The sequence below is a fragment of the Schistocerca cancellata genome, chromosome 12 (genome assembly GCF_023864275.1).
Source record: "Schistocerca cancellata isolate TAMUIC-IGC-003103 chromosome 12, iqSchCanc2.1, whole genome shotgun sequence".
NCBI lineage: Eukaryota > Metazoa > Arthropoda > Insecta > Orthoptera > Acrididae > Schistocerca > Schistocerca cancellata.
The window spans coordinates 101,498,894-101,519,863 of NC_064637.1; the positions used below are offsets into that span (position 1 = coordinate 101,498,894).

General features: G+C 46.6%; 1 pseudogene; it reads right to left on the reverse strand.

The window, feature by feature from the left end:
- Positions 1-8,507: 8,507 nt before the first annotated feature.
- On the reverse strand, positions 8,508-8,625 carry LOC126110015 (5S ribosomal RNA; annotated as a pseudogene).
- Between the last annotated feature and the right edge of the window lie 12,345 nt (positions 8,626-20,970).

Below are 20,970 nucleotides of genomic sequence, written 5' to 3' on the forward strand. Positions count from 1 at the left end.
CTGTTTATGTTTTCTTATTGGCAACGTTACGTAGCGCTCTGTATGAAAATCACTGGCTGTGCTGTGTGCAGTCTGTGGCTAGTTTGCATTGTTGTCTGCCATTGTAGTGTTGGGCAGCTGGATGTGAACAGCGCGTAGCGTTGCGCAGTTGGAGGTGAGCCGCCAGCAGTGGTGGATGTGAGGAGAGAGATGGCGGAGTTTTGAAATTTGTAAGACTGGATATCATGAACTGCTATATACATTATGACCTTTGAACACTATAGAGGTAAATACATTGTTTGTTCTCTATTAAAATCTTTCATTTGCTAACTATACCTATTAGTAGTTAGTGCCTTCCGTAGTTTGAATCTTTTATTTAGCTGGCAGTAGTGGCGCTCGCTGTATTGCTGTAGCTTGAGTAACGAAGATTTTTGTGAGGTAAGTGATTTGTGAAAGGTATAGGTTCATGTTAGTCAGGCCATTTTTTTGTAGGGATTTTTGCAAGTCATATTGCGTTGCGTTAAAAATATTGTGTGTCACTTTAGTGAATGTTTGAGTACGTTCAGTTTTGCTCAGCTGTTTGAAAAGCAAATAGTGTAAGAGGTTTATCAGAACAGTAATTCAGAAAATTTTCTAAGGGGACGTTTCAATGTTCAGATTTCTCCAGTTGGTACTTCTTCCTCTAGCGCCCACATTTCCAGATGGCGCAATAAGAATATGTAACCTCAAATAGCAAGAGTGAGCTACAAACAAAAAATGACAATCGATAAACAAATCAATAGCAACCGCAATATCAACATGCAAAACAAAAACTTTACGAACTTATGCTGAAATTAAATGTCGTGTGGTCAGGGCCTCGCGGTGTGTAGACCCGATCGCCGGTGCAAGTCCTTTGAGGCGACGCCACTTCGACGACTTGCGCGTCGATGAGGATGAAATTATGAAGACGGCACAAACACGCAGTTCCTCAGCGAAGAAAATCTGCAACGCAGCCAGGAATCGAACCCAGGTTCCCCAGCATGACAAGCCGGCGCGCTGACCACTTTTTTTCTCATTTTGTTCGTTGTTGATCTTTGTGTTTGGTCGTTGAGGACGTCACGTGACATCCGGTCAAATTCGTTTGTTGATCCTTCCACTCAGTTTTTTATTACAGAGGCCGACAAGCTCTCTGACCGAGCACGCTCAGCTACCGTGCCGGCTCGGCTACGGCGGCGGACACGAACTTTTGCTGAAAGCTAATACTCGTACTTTGTAAATACGACTGTGGTGTTCCACTTCTTTTACATATACACTCCTGGAAATGGAAAAAAGAACACATTGACACCGGTGTGTCAGACCCACCATACTTGCTCCGGACACTGCGAGTGGGCTGTACAAGCAATGATCACACGCACGGCACAGCGGACACACCAGGAACCGCGGTGTTGGCCGTCGAATGGCGCTAGCTGCGCAGCATTTGTGCACCGCCGCCGTCAGTGTCAGCCAGTTTGCCGTGGCATACGGAGCTCCATCGCAGTCTTTAACACTGGTAGCATGCCGCGACAGCGTGGACGTGAACCGTATGTGCAGTTGACGGACTTTGAGCGAGGGCGTATAGTGGGCATGCGGGAGGCCGGGTGGACGTACCGCCGAATTGCTCAACACGTGGGGCGTGAGGTCTCCACAGTACATCGATGTTGTCGCCAGTGGTCGGCGGAAGGTGCACGTGCCCGTCGACCTGGGACCGGACCGCAGCGACGCACGGATGCACGCCAAGACCGTAGGATCCTACGCAGTGCCGTAGGGGACCGCACCGCCACTTCCCAGCAAATTAGGGACACTGTTGCTCCTGGGGTATCGGCGAGGACCATTCGCAACCGTCTCCATGAAGCTGGGCTACGGTCCCGCACACCGTTAGGCCGTCTTCCGCTCACGCCCCAACATCGTGCAGCCCGCCTCCAGTGGTGTCGCGACAGGCGTGAATGGAGGGACGAATGGAGACGTGTCGTCTTCAGCGATGAGAGTCGCTTCTGCCTTGGTGCCAATGACGGTCGTATGAGTGTTTGGCGCCGTGCAGTTGAGCGCCACAATCAGGACTGCATACGACCGAGGCACACAGGGCCAACACCCGGCATCATGGTGTGGGGAGCGATCTCCTACACTGGCCGTACACCACTGGTGATCGTCGAGGGGACACTGAATAGTGCACGGTACATCCAAACCGTCATCGAACCCATCGTTCTACCATTCCTAGACCGGCAAGGGAACTTGCTGTTCCAACAGGACAATGCACGTCCGCATGTATCCCGTGCCACCCAACGTGCTCTAGAAGGTGTACGTCAACTACCCTGGCCAGCAAGATCTCCGGATCTGTCCCCCATTGAGCATGTTTGGGACTGGATGAAGCGTCGTCTCACGCGGTCTGCACGTCCAGCACGAACTCTGGTCCAACTGAGGCGCCAGGTGGAAATGGCATGGCAAGCCGTTCCACAGGACTACATCCAGCATCTCTACGATCGTCTCCATGGGAGAATAGCAGCCTGCATTGCTGCGAAAGGTGGATATACACTGTACTAGTGCCGACATTGTGCATGCTCTGTTGCCTGTGTCTATGTGCCTGTGGTTCTGTCAGTGTGATCATGTGATGTATCTGACCCCAGGAATGTGTCAATAAAGTTTCCCCTTCCTGGGACAATGAATTCACGGTGTTCTTATTTCAATTTCCAGGAGTGTATATTGTCAGTCGCTGTCCCACGTCCACAAGAATGACGGACTTTCATATGATGGAACAATATTGGCCACCGCGATCACCTGATTTAACCCCATTGGTTTCTGGGTATGGGGCCACGTTAGAGATGGAGTTTTTTCTCCTGCGCCTCCAGGAAACATCGACGAGCTGCGACAATGGATAACAAAAACAGCTGCCACCACACAACAAGACTTGCTTTATAGGATTTGGCAGGAAATCGATTGCAGATGGGAGATTTATCGTGTTGCATAACCTCACTGAATACTTGTAAGTAAAACTTGAAGATATACTTCGTTCAGAGCTCTATCAAACATTTTTTTCACAATTAAATGTTACTATTGTATAACAAGTATACACACCAAGCATTATGACCACCTGTTAAATAACGTGTTGCTTCACTGTTCAGACACAGTACAACGGAGATTCTGCCTGGCATGGGTTCTATAAGTCCTTGATAGGATTCCAGAAATACAGGGTGAGTCAGGAGGAAAGGTGCACACTTTGAGGGTTGATACTAGTGGTGATTCTGAACAAAAAAACTCCTAATAAACATGTGGTGTCACCGCCAGACACCACACTTGCTAGGTGGTAGCTTTAAATCGGCCGCGGTCCATTAGTACATGTCGGACCCGCGTGTCGCCACTATCAGTACTTGCAGACCTAGCGCCACCACATGGCAGGTCTAGAGAGGCGGACTAGCACTCGCCCCAGTTGTACGACGACTTTGCTAGCGACTACACTGACGAAGCCTCTCTCTCATTTGCCGAGAGACAGTTAGAATAGCCTTCAGCTAAGTCCATGACTACGACCTAGCAAGGCGCCATTAGCCTTACAGTGATTGTAATTAAAGTCTCATTTGTATCGTCAAGAGCGATGTACCACAATGATGGATTAAAGAGGAGTATTAACTTAGCTGCATACTTTTCTCATTAGCATTCATTACTTATCCTGTTCCAGACTTCACGCCAGTCGGCGTGAGTTGACGCGTGCCCTTTCGGTAACCTCACCCCGTGTCTAGACTGTCTTGTCTAGACACAACAAAACATATGCACTTTTCTTAACCCTGCCGGCTGCTGTGGCCGAGCTGTTCTAGGCGCTTCAGTCTGGAACTGCGCTGCTGCTGCTGTCGCAGGTTCGAATCCTGCCTCGGGCATGGATGTGTGTGGTGTCATTAGCTTAGTTAGGTTTAAGTAGTTCTGACTTCTAGGGAACTGGATGACCTCAGATGTTAAGTCCCATAGTGCTCAGAGCCATTTGAACCATTTTGAACCTTAACCGTTTCCGGGTGAACCAATGAAAACAAATAGGACCGGGAAACGTGTGGCGTCGTCCTTATTAACCGTGTCAGAAAGCAGTTCACTTGCCGATAGTGCAGTCGTTTACCTCAAGTCTCAGTCCGACAGTGCTTGTCGTAGTGCACGGTGCTTCAGTGTTGTTACGTGAATAACGAATACAGTTTTCTGTAGCGAAAATGCCACGGATCTTCACACATACATGGTGTTTCAAAATGGTTCGAATGGCTCTAAGCTGTATGGAACTTAACATCTGAGGTCATCAGTCGCCTAGAACTTAGAACTACTTAACTACAACTAACCTAAGGACATCACACACATCCATGCCCGAGGCAGGATTCGAACCTGTGACCGCAACAGTCACGCGGTTCCGGACTGAAGCGCCTTGAACCGCTCGGCCACCGCGGTCAGTGACATGGTGTTTGTCTATGGTTTGTCCAATGGGAATTCCACAGCTGCTGTGCGAGAATACCAACAACGATTTCCGAATCGCTAAGTGCCACATAGCAGGGTGTTTAGCTGGGTGTTTCACGGATTGTGTGAGCGCTCTACGCTTCCCAGCGTAAATGTTGTCTCTGAACGTCCTGTCTTGATGAAGTTGAGAACATTCTTCAAGTAGTGGAACGCAACCCTACTACTAGCTCTAGAAGAGTTGCTGTCCATCTTGGTATTCCACAAACATGAGTGATACGCACAGTACAGGAGCACAGTCTGTGTCCCTTCCAGTGGCAGAGTGTACAGCATACGCACGAAGGAGATGCTGCCCCCCGGCAAGAATTCTGTCAGTGGATCATTGCCAATGAGCGATTAATTTCACGTAGTCTATTCACTGCTTTTACCCGCAACGGAATCAACAACACGCGCAACTCTCGTGTATGGGCAAATGAAAATGTGCACGCTACTGTGGAAACGAATTTTTTCAACGACGTTTCTCAGTCTACGCGAGGTGCGGTATTATTGCTGACCAACCCAACCGGTGCAGTTGTTTTAGATAACCGTCTTACTGTCTTGAGTTTCTTCAAAATGTGTTACCAGATTACGTGGAGGATATCCCTTCGGCAACACGAGCTCCTATTTACTGTCAGCATGACGGAGCTCCTACACATTCCGTACGGCCAGTGACACAGTATCTCAACACGACGTATCGTGGTCGTTGGATCGGTCGCCATTGCTTAGCCAACGACGTCACCCGATGTTACCCCATTGGGTTACTGTTTATGAGGGTGGTTGAAGAGCGACGTATACAGTGGCAGAGTGGACACAAGAGAGGAACTTCTCGGTCGTATTTTATGTGCTTGTGCCCAGGTAAAGGAATGCAAACCTGAGCTCCCATCGACGACACAACAAAAAAAAAAAAAAAATGGTTCAATTGGTTCTGAACACTATGCGACTTAACTTCTGAGGTCATCAGTCGCCTAGAACTTAGAACTAATTAAACCTAACTAACCTAAGGACAAGACACACGTCCATGCCCGAGGCAGGATTCTAACCTGCGACCGTAGCGTTCGCGCGGTTCCAGACTGTAGCGCCTAGAACCGCACGGCCACTCCGGCCGGCGGAGACACAACACCTGTCTACAAGAGCAGCAACATGCATTGAAGTTGATGGTGGACTGTTTCATCATCTCCTGTTAGGAAACGTACACAATTAAACCGTAACATAACAGTATCTTAACACTTTGCCGTCCGCACGTCTCGTACAAATTTATACGCTTGGCGCCGGCAGCGCTAATTCGGATTACTTGGCTTGTCGCCGGCCGTTCTTGACTTTATCGGAAGATTATAAATTGTTACGTTTCACTAATCTCATCATTAGTTCTCATAAGTTCTCAACCCTGTTCCCCTACTTTCATGAAATTTCGAAGCTATTCATACGTAAATAAACACAAAAATTTTTTGTTTCATATAATTGTTTATTAGCATTGAGAGCCGTGCTGGCCCCTGCTAATGCGTTGGTTTAAACCTTGACCGTTGCTGTGCGTTTGGTTTCCCGCGGTTGATGCGGTTATGCCGTGGTTCTTCCTCTTTCTACGTGTGGCAGCAGCGGTGTGTATTGATATTTGCACCTTGTACTATCTTTGGTCTGGTGCTTATAGTTTCCGGCTAGCCATTGTGCGGCAGTCGGTCGGTTGGTTTGGATCAGCCAGGAAATCTCCGCTTGGCGCAGTGGGCCGGGCCCGCTGGCGGTCTCTACATAGTGTCTGAGTGTGTGGGGCTGTTCCGACTGCTACGAGGTTCGTGGCTCACCGAGGCAGGACATCAAAGTTGAGTGGTGATTTCATTACCGAAGCCAGACTGCTCACATTGTGCCGTTGGATTTCATGGTTGGCTGTTGCGGGTATTCCCGTGAGCAACAGCGAGTGTTCGAGTTGGCAGAAGTTTAGTCACTATCCGTTGGTTGTTAACTGTATTTTGGTTATTTGAAATTCAAGTGCACCAACGGAATTTTCTGCCTTGTGGCCGTTAGCGTTCCGGTTACCTGCCCTGGCCGCTGACGCTAAATTCAGGCAGTGTCCTCTCCTCACCGTGTTGTCTCTGTCCAAGGCGTGTGTGTAGTTTTGACAGCTCATGCATACTTGGTTGTGGGCGGCTACACATTTTACCTTTTTGGCTTCGGAGTTCCTTGTGTACTGGTTCGGTGGAAAGCAAGTCGTCTTGTCGGTGGGACCGTTGACTGTCTCTCGGTTGGGTTGCCGGCGGATCGGATATAGTTGGGCCGACTACCTTTCTCCCCTAAGCGAACGTTAATATTTCAAGTGCAGACCGACCCCCGGAAACTTCTGAGCGGCGATGGCTGTATTGCCTTTTCTTATTGGTGTTCGATTGTGTATTTTAATGGCTTATAGCCGATGGTTTGAATTTGTATGCTTTTAGTTGGGTTTTAGATCATGGACCTTCAGCCATTTTAAAATTGAAAGTTCCTTACTTGTCAAGTCTTGCATTGTTTGGGCCTTCAGCCTCATTTAAAATATTTTTTTTTTTTTTTTGGGGGGGGGGGGGGTAAAGCTTTGGGCCTTCTGCCTTTCGAAAATTTATTGTAGTTGTGTTTTTCAATAATGAGCGTTCAGCCGCTTTAAAATTTAAATTATTTACTTGTTAAATCTTAGATTGTTTGAGCCTTCAGCCTGTGTAAAATATTGTTTAAAGATAAAGCTTTGGGCCTGATGCATATTAAAAATTATTTTTGTTGTTTTAAATCATGGTCCTCCAGCCGTTTTTAAATTAAAGTTCTTCCCTTTCAAGTATCAGACTGTAGGGGTTTTCAGCGTAATTGAAGATAAGGTTTTCTGCCTTGTGTTTTTTTTTTAATTAATTTTACCTGCAGTCTTAAATCACGGGCCTTCAGCCGTCTTTAAATTAAACTTGTTTGCTTTTCGAGTGTTAGATTTGTTGGACCTTCAGCCAGGTTATAGAAGTTACTTACATGAGGTCTTCTGCCTTCTAAATACTCTGTTTTCAGTTTGAATTTTAAGTTAATGGCTTTCAGCCATTTTTAAATTTAAGTGGGTGTGCCCTTAAGGCATGAGATAGTGCGGCCTATTCAGTCGACAACTAAGTTCAAAAAATTTCTGCTGTATTGTTTGGACAACTAAATAAAGTTATATGTGTTTGAGTGTAACTGACAGCCCTCTTTTGGCCCCTTTCTACAATTCCAACTACCTGTTCTGCCCTGCGGACTTAAGCAGGGCTTTTCACGTTGTCTTTGGTACTTGCTATTTCTCTTTCATATGATATGCAGCAAAACAGTCTCAAAGATGTAACGCAACTCCACAAGACTTGCACATTAAGTTTGTTGTTCCTTTCTTTTGTTTTCGGAACACACATCGCCGGCCACTCAGCGATACTATCCACACGACACCACTATGGTGTCGCCGGATTGCAGAATGCTAATTTGCCGTCACCTGCGCCTTTCCCGTTCCTAGCTGGTTTCATTGGTTTACCCGGACACCGTTAACAAAAGGGCATATGTTTTACTGCAAGTTTTTTTGTTCTGAATCACCAGTAGTGTTACCCGTCAAAGCATTTACCTTTCCTCCTGACTCACCCTGTATGTGGCACCGAAAGTCTACGGACGGGTCAACCAATTACCGAAAATTACTGGTTTACAGGCAACCTGCCGATATGTGTTCTAAGGGGTGCAGATCAGGAACAATTGCTGGCCAAGACATCAATGTGAGGTAACTATAATGCCCCTCAAACCACTGTAGCACGATTCTGACCTTGCAACACGGACAATTATCCTAGTGAAGGATGTCATTGCTGTAGGGGGAGACTTCAGGCATGAAAAGATGTAAGTAAAACTCATCCCGCACAGACCATGAAGGCCCAAAGGTACCGACCGGCCGCCGTGTCCTCCTCAGCCCACAGGCGTCACTGGCTGCGGATATGGAGGGGCATGTGGTCAGCACACCGCTGTCCCAGCCGTATGTCAGTTTACGAGACCGGAGTCGCTGCTTATCAGTCAAGTAGCTCTTCAGTTTGCCTCACAAGGGCTGAGTGCACCCCGCTTGCCAACAACACTCGGCAGACCGGATGGTCACCCATCAAAGTGCGAGCCCAGCCCGACAGCGCTTAACTTCGGTGATCTGACGGGAACCGGTGTTAACAATGCAGCAAGGCCGTTGGCGAAAAGATGTAAGTGGTCCTCAATAATGTTTACTGCCTTCATGATGCCTTCGAATACCACCACAGATCCCACGGAAGTCCAACTCACTGTACCGCATAGCATAATCATGCTCTCACCGGGCTGCATGTGTGGCATGATGCACGTTTCAAGAAACTGTTCGCCTGGTGTAGCAAGAAATGCGGTTCATTCAACAGGCGACCCGTTTCTATTGACCCACGGTGAAAATTCAGTGATGCTATGTCGCTGGGTCAACACAGAAACACGTATGGGTCTTGTGATGTGGAGCTCCATGTTCAACAATGGCCTCAGAATGGTGTGCTCCGGAACAGTTTTACCTGCATCCGCATTGTACTCTGTCACTGCCTACTCTGGATTACAAAGTGGGGAATCGTCCGACCTCTACGTTTTGCTGTGAGACATCTACATCTACATGGATACTCTGCAAATCACATTTAAGTGCCTGGCAGAGGGTTCATCGGACCACCTTCACAATTCTCTGTTATTCCAATCTCGTATAGCGCGCGGAAAGATTGAACACTTACATCTTTCAGTACGAGCTCTGCTTTCCCTTATTTTATCGTGGTGATCGTTCGTACCTATGTAGGTCGGTGTCAACAAAATATTTTCACATTCGGAAGAGAAAGTTTGTGATTGGAATTTCGTGAGAAGATTCCGTCGCAACGAAAAACGCGTTTCCTTTAATGATTTCCAGCCCAATTCCTGTATCATTTCTGTGACACTCTCTCCCATATTCGGCGATAATACACAACGTGCTGCCTTTCTTTGAACTTTTTCGATGTACTCCGTCATTCCTAGTAAAGATCCCACAGTATTCTAAAAGTCTCCTTAGTAGGTCTGTTACATTTTCTAAGTGTCCTGCCAATAAAACGCAGTCTTTGGTTAGCCTTCCCCAAAACATTTTCTATGTGTTCCTTCCAATTTAATCTGTTTGTAATTGTAATACCTAGGTATTTAGTTGAATTTACGGCTTTTAGATTACACTGATTTATCGTGTAACCGAAGTTTAACGAGATCCTTTTAGCGCTCATGTGGATGACCTCACACTTTTAGCGCCATTCAGATATCTTTTCTAAATCGTTTTCGGTTTGTTTTGATCTTCTGATTACTTTATTAGTCGATAAACGATAGCATCATCTGCAAACAACCGAAGACGCCTGCTCAGGCTGTCTCTAAATCGTTTATATACACTCCTGGAAACTGAAATAAGAACATCGTGAATTCATTGTCCCAGGAAGGGAAAACTTTATTGACACATTCCTGGGGTCAGATACATCACATGATCACACTGACAGAACCACAGGCACATAGACACAGGCAACAGAGCATGCACAATGTCGGCACTAGTACAGTGTATATCCACCTTTCGCAGCAATGCAGGCTGCTGTTCTCCCATGGAGACGATCGTAGAGATGCTGGATGTAGTCCTGCGGAACGGCTTGCCATGTCATTTCCACCTGGCGCCTCAGTTGGACCAGCGTTCGCGCTGGACGTGCAGACCGCGTGAGACGACGCTTCATCCAGTCCCAAACATGCTCAATGGGGGACAGATCCGGAGATCTTGCTGGCCAGGGTAGTTGACTTACACCTTCTAGAGCACGTTGGGTGGCACGGGATACATGCGGACGTGCGTTGTCCTGTTGGAACAGCAAGTTCCCTTGCCGGTCTAGGAATGGTAGAGCGATGGGTTCGATGACGGTTTGGATGTACCGTGCACTATTCAGTGTCCCCTCGACGATCACCAGTGGTGTACGGCCAGTGTAGGAGATCGCTCCCCACACCATGATGCCGGGTGTTGGCCCTGTGTGCCTCGGTCGTATGCAGTCCTGATTGTGGCGCTCACCTGCACGGCGCCAAACACGCATACGACCATCATTGGCACCGAGGCAGAAGCGACTCTCATCGCTGAAGACGACACGTCTCCATTCGTCCCTCCATTCACGCCTGTCGCGACACCACTGGAGGCGGGCTGCACGATGTTGGGGCGTGAGCGGAAGACGGCCTAACGGTGTGCGGGACCGTAGCCCAGCTTCATGGAGACGGTTGCGAATGGTCCTCGCCGATACCCCAGGAGCAACAGTGTCCCTAATTTGCTGGGAAGTGGCGGTGCGGTCCCCTACGGCACTGCGTAGGATCCTACGGTCTTGGCGTGCATCCGTGCGTCGCTGCGGTCCGGTCCCAGGTCGACGGGCACGTGCACCTTCCGCCGACCACTGGCGACAACATCGATGTACTGTGGAGACCTCACGCCCCACGTGTTGAGCAATTCGGCGGTACGTCCACCCGGCCTCCCGCATGCCCACTATACGCCCTCGCTCAAAGTCCGTCAACTGCACATACGGTTCACGTCCACGCTGTCGCGGCATGCTACCAGTGTTAAAGACTGCGATGGAGCTCCGTATGCCACGGCAAACTGGCTGACACTGACGGCGGCGGTGCACAAATGCTGCGCAGCTAGCGAGATTCGACGGCCAACACCGCGGTTCCTGGTGTGTCCGCTGTGCCGTGCGTGTGATCATTGTTTGTACACCCCTCTCGCAGTGTCCGGAGCAAGTATGGTGGGTCTGACACACCGGTGTCAATGTGTTCTTTTTTCCATTTCCAGGAGTGTAAATAAGGACCAGCAGAGGGCCTATAACACTACCTTGGGGAACACCAGAAATCACTTTTACTCGATGACTTTGAGTCAGTTATTACGAACTGTGACCTCTCTGACAGGAAATCACAAATCCAATCACATAACTGAGACGACATTCCATAAGCACGCAATTTCACTACGAGCCGCTTGTGTGGTTCAGTGTCGAAAGCCTTCCGGAAATCCAGAATTACGGAATCGTGGTCATCCTGTATCACACGCCCTTCGCCTTGTTCCACCATCCTTCAGCCACTTTCCATAGGTGTTCACCAAAGCAGTACGCCGACAGACGACCAGATTCGCCGTTTCAAAGATTCCGGTTTCCCTCTGCAGCGCCTCAACAACGTGACATTTGTCAAAACCGCCTATGTCAGTGGATGTCTGCATTTACGGACCGTATATTCGCTGTAATGACTATTCGTTTCTCTTCCGCTTACATTCTTTCTTTACTGCGTCAGATGCGCGCAAGATCACCCGAAGGCATTCAGCTTCGCGGTGGGCAGTGATCACAATGTTTTGGCTCATCGATGTAAATAACCTGTATTTACGTTTCCTACTCAAATGGTTCTAATGGCTCTAAGCGCTATGGGACTTAAGATCTGAGGTCATCAGCCCCATAGACTTAGAACTACTTAAACCTAACTAACCTAAGGACAACACACGTATCCATGCTGGAGGCAGGATTCGAACCAGCGACCGTAGCAGCCTCGTGGTTCCAGACTGAAGCGCCTAGAACCGCTCGGCCACAGCGGCCGGCACGTTTCCTACTCAGACAACGAGTACGTGAACTTCTGCCGAGGTAACAGCTTTTAATGGTCAATACCATTCTGTAGTCAGTTCATTAGTGCCCGTGAAGAGTTGGTTCTGATCGCCACGGAATGCAAACACAATTTCCCAAGTGCACAATATGATTTTAGATGGCACGTGCTAGGTTGTCAAGTATCTGTAGATATGACTGTGAGGGGAAAAACACGCCACTAGTGGTATGGTCGCTTAGAATAATTAATATTTCGCGTGTACTGGGTTGATTCTGGAAGCCTTGATGTGTATGGCTGTGTGTGTGTGGGGGGGGGGGGTAGGGGGGCTTGTTCGTGCGCACTGACCTTTTTATATACAATTAGTCCACCTCCAAGTAATGATCAGCGACTGGCAGATTAAAGATCAACGGGAACAAATGCGTGGGAGAAAATGCGGCGCCGAGGGAAGTCCGACAGCATGCGAACCAGAGTAACAAGAAAATAATAGCAAAAAAAAAATAGAAGAATAAAGTAACAACAGTGCCAGGGCAGAGTGAAAAAAATTAGACGGAACGCTGTCGTGGCAAAATAGCTGGCGTGATGTCGGATGCTTATCAGCAAATGACCCTCTCTTGCTGCGACAGGGGTTTGGGAGGGGGGAGTTAATAAAGAGGTATTTTTCTGCAGGTAGAGGGGGGGGAGTGGGGGAGGAGGGAGAGGGGGGACATAGGCAGGAACTATGAAACAAGCAGCGTTTTTCGTGAGCGACTCCACGTCTCCATTATTCAAATTACTGGTAATTATTTTCTTTTGTCTGCCGCGCCGTGGAGGGCGATGGAAAAAGAGCACTGTGTGAATTACGCCGGCTCGTCCGGCTTAGGGTGATTACTAGTACTGCGGCAACGTGCGAGTGTGCAGTGTTTAAACAGGCCGGAATCAGGTACGCGAATTAACCACGGATTAGCGCTTCGAAAGGGGGGAAGTTCAGAAAGCTGCTACTAAATCAAAGAGAGCTCCGCTGCAAATTTAAACGCAGCCAAAGCCTCACAGACAATCAGAAACTGGAGGAAGACACGATCAGAGCAAGGCAATCCATACGTGAAGCATTCAGCGAATTTGGTATTAAAACTTTGTCTCTCGACTTAACAGAAAAAAATGGTTAAAATGGCTCTGAGCACTATGGGACTTAACATCTGAGGTTATCAGCCTCCTAGAACTTAGAACTACTTAAACCTAAGTAACCTAAGGACAGCACACACATCCATGCCCGAGGCAGGATTCGAACCTGCGACCGTAGCGGTCGCGCCGTTTCAGACTGAAGCGCCTAGAATAGCTTGGCCACACCGGCCGGCCTCACAGAAAATCCTAAGAACTTTTTGGTCCAACGTTATATCAGTGAAACGACGGAAGCCATCTGTCCTGGCCCTATGTGACCGTAATGTCACGGAAACAGTGGATAATACAGAGAAAGCCGAAATACTAAATCTCTTTTTGCGAAACTGTTTCACTGAGCAAGATCGCACAGTTGTTCCTCCTATAAATTGTCGTACAAATATCAAAATGACAGATGTCGTAGTAACTGACCATGGTATAGAAACACAAGTTAAATCAGTCAACAGACAAAAGACCACTGGACCTAATGGAATACCAACACTATTCTACATAGAGTATGCAAAAAACTTGTCCCTCTTCAAGAAGAAGTGTACTGTAAGTTTCTAGCGAAGCGAAGACTTCCTAGTGATTGGGAGAAAACACAGATCTTCCCATTATCAAGAAGAGCAGTCGAACAGACGTAGAAAACTGTAGGCCTGTAACTCTGACGTCCGTCTGTTGTAGAATTTTGGGATATACTTTATTTTCGCGTGTTATGACTGAAATGTCCCCTTAGAAAAATTAGCAATGACAGTGCTGGAAAAACTCTTACGATATTTGATACAGAAACAGCTGAGTAATACACTACGTACTCACAATCTGACTTTCAATAATCCCTACAAAAGAACGGCACTGACTAAAAATAACCTATACCTTTCATGAATCACTTACCTCACAAAAATCTTCGTTACTCGAACTACAGCAATACAGCGAGCGCCAATACTGCCAGCTACATAAGATTCTAGCTACTGAAGGCACTAACTACTCATAGGCATAGTTAGCAAATTAAAGATTTTCATACAGAACGAACAATGTATTTACCTTAACAGTGTTAAAAAGTCATTATATATATATATATATATATATATATATATATATATATATATATATATATATATATACAGGGTGATTCACCTAACGTTACCGCTGGATATATTTCGTAAACCACATCAATTACTGACGAACCGATTCCACCGACCGAACGTGAGGAGAGGGGCTAGTGTAATTGTTTAATACAAACCATACAAAAATGCACGGAAGTATGTTTTTTAACACAAACCTACGTTTTTTTAAATGGAACCACGTTAGTTTTGTTAGCACATCTGAACATATAAACAAATACGTAATCAGTGCCGTTTGTTGCATTGTAAAATGTTAATTACATCCGGAGATATTGTAACCTAAAGTTGACGCCTGAAACCTCCAACGTTTAGTTGCGTGTTGTAACAAACACGGGCATAAATTGACCAGCCCGTTCTCCTGATCTTACACCTCTGGACTTCTTTCTGTGGGGTACGTTAAAGGAGGACGTGTACCGTGATGTGCCTACAACCCCGGAGGATATGAAACAACGTATTGTGTCAGCCTGCGGCGACATTACACCAGATGTACTGCGGTGTGTACGACATTCATTACTCCAGAGATTGCAATTGTGTGCAGCAAATGATGGCCACCACATTGAACATCTATTGGCCTGACATGTCGGGACACACTCTATTCCACTCCGTAATTGAAAACGGAAACCACGTGTGTACGTGTACCTCACCCCTCATGGTAATGTACATGTGCGTCAGTGAAAAAGACCAATAAAAAGGTGTTAGCATGTGGACGTAATGTGCTGTTCCAGACTCTTCTGTACCTAATCCATCACCGTTCCCTTTGGATCCCTGCGTAATTCGGTGCTCTCCGATACACACAATCGAACAGCGGAGGAGTGGTACTCAAGCGTCAACTTTAGGTTACAATATCTCCGGATGTAATTAACATTTTACAATGCAACAAACGGCACTGATTACGTATTTGTTTATATGTTCAGATGTGCTAACAAAACTAACGGGGTTCCATTTTAAAAAACGTAGGTTTGTGTTAAAAAACATACTTCCGTGCATTTTTTTATGGTTTGTGTTAACCAATTACACTAGCCCCTCTCCTCACGTTCGGTCTGTGGAATCGGTTCGTCAGTATTTGATGTGGTTTACGAAATATATCCAGCGGTAATGTTACGTGACTCATATATATATATATATATATATGACGTGCAATTAAACAAATTTCCTTTTTCTGGCGGAGAAACGTCCATATCGTCCGCTTGTAGTAACCTCTCAAAACTCCGACAGCTCTCTCTCCACATCCACCACAGCTGGCGGCTCACCTCCAACTGTCCAACGCTACGCGCTGTTCACATACAACTGCCCAACACTACACAAGCGAATATTCCAACAATGAGTCCAACCAGCCACAGCCGGCCGGGGTGACCGAGAGGTTCTAGGCGCTACAGTCTGGAACCGAGCGATCGCTACGGTCGCAGGTTCGAATCCTGCCTCGGGCATGTCCTTAGGTTATTTAGGTTTAAGTAGGTCTAAGTTCTAGGGGACTGATGACCTCAGATGTTAAGTCCCATAGTTCGCAGAGCCATTTGAACCATTTTGAACCAGCCACAGACTGCAAACAGCGCAGTCATGGTTTTCCATACAGAGCGCTGCGTGGCGTTACCAACATAAAAACCTAAACAGCATACGTACGTGACGTTCACGGATATCGATATTCTCCTCTGCGGGAATAAACATGGACTCCAAAGACAACGTTCGTGGAACCCATCTCCCTCTACTCGTCCACGAGATCCAGAAAACAGTAGATACAGACGAACAGGTAGATACCGTATTCCTAAACTTCAGAAGGAGTCGAAACAGTTCCAGACTTTCGCCTAATTAACAAAATACCAGCATACTGAATATCAGACCAGCTGTGTAACTGCCGGCCGAAGTGGCCGTGCGGTTAAAGGCGCTGCAGTCTGGAACCGCAGGACCGCTACGGTCGCAGGTTCGAATCCTGCCTCGGGCATGGATGTTTGTGATGTCCTTAGGTTAGTTAGGTTTAAGTAGTTCTAAGTTCTAGGGGACTAATGACCTCAGCAGTTTAGTCCCATAGTGCTCAGAGCCATTTGAACCATTTTGAGCTTTGTAACTGCACTGAAGAATTTCTGACAACGTCGTTCTCAGCGGAGAGAAATCTTTGGGCGTACCCCAAGAGAGCTCGTGCGAGACTCAGTTTGCCCGTTTCTCACATGATATACTGCGAACCCTGGATGAAGGCCAACAGGCATATTCCATATTTCTAGATTTCCGGAAAGCATTTGACACGGTGCCCCATTGCAGGCTGTTAACAAAGGTACGAGCATATGTAATAAGTTCACAGGTATGTGAGTGGCTGGAAGACTTTTTACGTAATAGAACGCAGTACGTTGTCCTCGATGGCCAGCGTTGATGGGAGACAAGAGTATTGTCAGGAGTGTCCCAGGCAAGTGTGATAGGGCCGCTATTGTTTTCTATACACATAAACGATTTTATGGTCAGGGCGGGCAACAAAATGCGGCTGTTTGCTGATACCACCGTCGTGTACGGTAAGGTGTCGAAGTTGAGTGACTGTAGGAAGATACAAGACGAGTTAGACAAACTTTCCAGTTGGTGTGATGAATGGTAGCTAGCCCTAAATGTGAAAAAAATATAGGTTGATGCGGATGAGTTGGAACAACAAACTCGTAATGCTTGAGACAGTCAAGTCGTTTAAATATCTGGGCGTAACTTTACAAACCGATATCAAATGAAACGAGCATATGAGAATTGTAGTGGGGAAGGGTAATGGTCGGCTTCAGTTTATCGGGAGAATTTTAGGAAATCGTGGTTCACCTGTGACGGACAACCCATATAGGACGCTGCTGCGACCTATTCTTGAGCACTACTCGAGTGTTTGGGATCCGTACCAGGTCGGATTGAAGGAAATTTAGAAGCACTTTAGAAGCAGGTTGCTAGATTTTGTTACCAGTAGGTTCGAATAATGTAAGTTTAAGGGGACCTCCCCTCCCATCCATGAACCATGGACCTTGCGGTTGGTGGGGAGGCTTCCGTGCCTCAGCAGTACAGATGGCCGTGCCGAATCTAGTCGAATTAAGTCGGGTGATGCTGAGGGAATTAGATTAGGAAATGAGACACTTAAAGTAGTAAATGAGTTTTGCTATTTGGGGTGCAAAATAACTGATGATGGTCGAAGTAGAGAGGATATAAAATGTTGACTGGCAATGGCAAGGAAAGCGTTTCTGAAGAAGAGTATAGATTTAAGTGTCAGGAAGTCATCTCTGAAAGTATTTGTATGGAGTGTATCCATGTATGCAAGTGAAACATGGACGATAAATAATTTGCACAAGAAGAGAATAGAAGCTTTCGAAATGTGGTACTACAGAAGAATGCTGAAGATTAGATGGGTAGATCACATAACTAATGAGGAGCTATTGAATACGATTGGGGAGGAGTTTGTGGCGCAGCTTGACAAGAAGAAGGGACCGGTTGGTAGGACATGTTCTGAGTCATCAAGGGATCACAAATTTAGCATTGGAGGGCAGCGTGGAGGGTAAAAATCGTAGAGGGAGACCAAGAGATGAATACATTAAGTAGATTCAGAAGGATGTAGGCTGCAGTAGGTACTGGGAGATGAAGAAGCTTGCACAGGATAGAGTAGCATGGGGAGCTGCATCAAACCAGTCTCAGGACTGAAGACCACAACAACAACAAGGGGAACTCGAACGGGAATCCTTGGAGGGGAGCTAGAAAGTTGTTACGAAATGCCACAAAAGCTGCAGAGAATGGACACTTTTCGCAGGATTTCACATTCGATGCTCAACATAAAGAAACGTAACGTAAAGGACATTTCTTTTCCGAGCCATCAGTCTTCTGAGGGTTTCATGCTGCCCGCCAGGAATTCCTCTCTCCTGTGCCAACCTCTTAATCCAGAGTAGCACTTGCAACCTATGTCTGCAATTATTTGCTGGATGTACTCCAGTTTCCGCCTTCCCCTACAGCTTTTGCCCTCTACAGTTCCCTCTAGTACCTTGAAAGTCATTCCCTCCTGTCTTGACAGATGTCCTATCATCCTGTCCCTTCTCCTTATCAGTGTTTTCCACATATTCCTTTCCTCGTCGGTTCTGCTGAGAACGTCCTCATCCCTTACCTCATCAGTCCACCTAATTTTCAATATTCTTCTGTAGCACCACATCTCAAATGTTTCAATTCTCTGCTTTCCCAGTTTTCCCACAGTCCATCTTTCACTACCATACAACGATGTGCTCCAAACGTACATTCTCAGAAATTTATTCCTCAAGTTATGGTCTATGTTTGTTACTAGTAAGCTTCTCTTGTCCCGGAATGCCCTTTTTGCCTCGCTAGTCTACTTTTGATGTCCTCCTTCCTCCGACCGTCACTGGTTATTTTGCTGCCTAGTTAGCAGAATTCCTTAACTTCATCTACTTCGTGGCCGATGTTAAGTCTGTCGCTGTTGTCATTTTTGCTACTTCTCATTATTTACTCTTATGTTCCGTACTCATTAAACTACTCATTCCATCCAACACATCCTTCAGTTCTTCCTCACTTTGAGTGATGATAGCAATGTCATCAGCGAATCTTACCATTGATATCTACAAGCCACGTAATAGTGTGTGGCGGAGGGTACTTTCGGTACCACTATCTGATCCCTCCAGCCTTGCTCCACTCGCGAATAGTGCGTGGGAAGAATGATTGTCAGTAAGCCTCTGTATTCGCTCTAATTTCTCGAATTTTCTCCTCGTGGTCAATACGCAAGATGTATGTGGGGGGAAGTAATATGTTGTTTGACTCATCCTGAAAACTGCTGTCCCGAAATTTCAGTCTTAAAACTCTCTGTGACGCACGACGCCTCTCTTGTAATGTCTGCCAGTGGAGTTTGTTTAGCATCTCCGTAACGCTCCCTCGATAGCTAAACGATCCCGTAACGAAACGCGCCGCTCTTCTCTGGATCTTCTCTACCTTCTTAATCAGCGGTACCTGATAGGGATACCAGATAGATTACTCAAGAATTTGACGAACAAGCGCCTTATAATCCACTTCTTTCGCAGGTGAGTTACATTTTCTCAAGATTCTTCCGATGAATCTGCTTTTTCTGCTATCTGTTTTATAAGGGCATTCCTCTTAATGTCGCTCCGGATAGTTACGCCTAGATATTTTACGACAGACGCTGTCTCCAGCTGTTTGTCATCAATAGTGTAGCTGTACAGTAGTGGATTTCTTTTCATATATCCTTTTAACCTGAATTTTAATCCCACTCTTGAACGGTTCTTTCATACATTCATCGCTTCTTCAATGCATAGAGTGAGTAGTAGGGGTAAACGACTAAGTGACTGCATTACAAACTTTTTGTCCCTATCTTACATGTTTCTTAATCCGAGAACTTCGTTCTTGGTCTTCCACTCTTATAATTCCGTCTTGGTTCCTGTACACATTATATATTAGCCCCCTTTCCATATAGCTATCCTTATTGTTCTCAAAAGTACATTATAAGGCTGAAAGACACATTGCTGCATGATAACACGATTGCAGAACAATCTCTGGAAGCAGTCACATCCATTATACACCCAAGAGTAAAAAAATGTAGCCACCACACAAAACAACTCGCCAATAAGGTAGACGCTAGACTGAGATTCATTGGAAGAATAGCCAGGAAGTGTAGTCCACCGAGATATAGCTACCTAACAAAGCCCTTGATCGACCAGTTCTTGAATATTGCTCTTCAGTTCGGGATCCGTATCAGATATGATTTATACAGGGTGATCAGAAACAGTCTGAAATGCTTGTAAGGGTGTTGCAGAGTGGGATATGCTGAGATATGATCGTTTAGACAAAAATACAATACATTTCAACGTTTCCGTCGTTAGCATTGAGGTTAGACAATCAGGCCATTGGGGGCGCAAGTTCAAGCGGCCCGCCAGATAGAATTATTATCTGTTGTTCTCCCAGCGTAGACGATAGCGCACGAGAATGTTCAGCCTTTGGATCGCGTTCGATTCTTACTACCGTCCCACGTCGAATTTTAGTATCGCTCTCTTTTTCTATTTCAGGAACCCAAACGAGGCACATATTCGAGGGTACCGTCTCTGGCAGGAACCTTGAATGTCCACACGCAACTACCCAGCTGGCTAACTTCGATGCTAATTAACTCGGAAACTGCGCCAACGTATCGATTTTTTTTTGTGGTACAATTATTTCTTAACGCAACCTACCTTACAGTGCCCTTGGAAGTTTTTCCAATTGTTTCTGACCACTCCGTAGATGAAATAGGGAAGATCCAAAGAAGAGCTGTGTGTTTCTTCACAAATTCATTTAGTAAGAGTGAAAGCGTCACAAAGATGCTCAACCAAGTGCAGGGCATACGATGCAAAACAAGGCAGCATCGCGGCATTGTTCACTGCTAAAACTGCGGTAACGTACGACGCTAGACGGGTGCACTAATATATTGATTAGCCCGCCCGGTTGTCTGTGCGGTCTAACGCACGGCTTTCCGGGCGGGAAGGAGCGCCTGGTCCCCGGCACGAATCCGCCCGGCGGATCTGTGTCGAGGACCAGTGAACCGGCCAGTCTGTGGATGGTTTATAGGCGGTTTTCCATCTGCCTCGGCGAATGCGGGCTGGTTCCCCTTATTCCACTTCAGTTACACTATGTCGGCGATTGGTGCGCAAACAAGTTCTCCACGTACGCGTACACCACCATTACTCTACCACGCAAA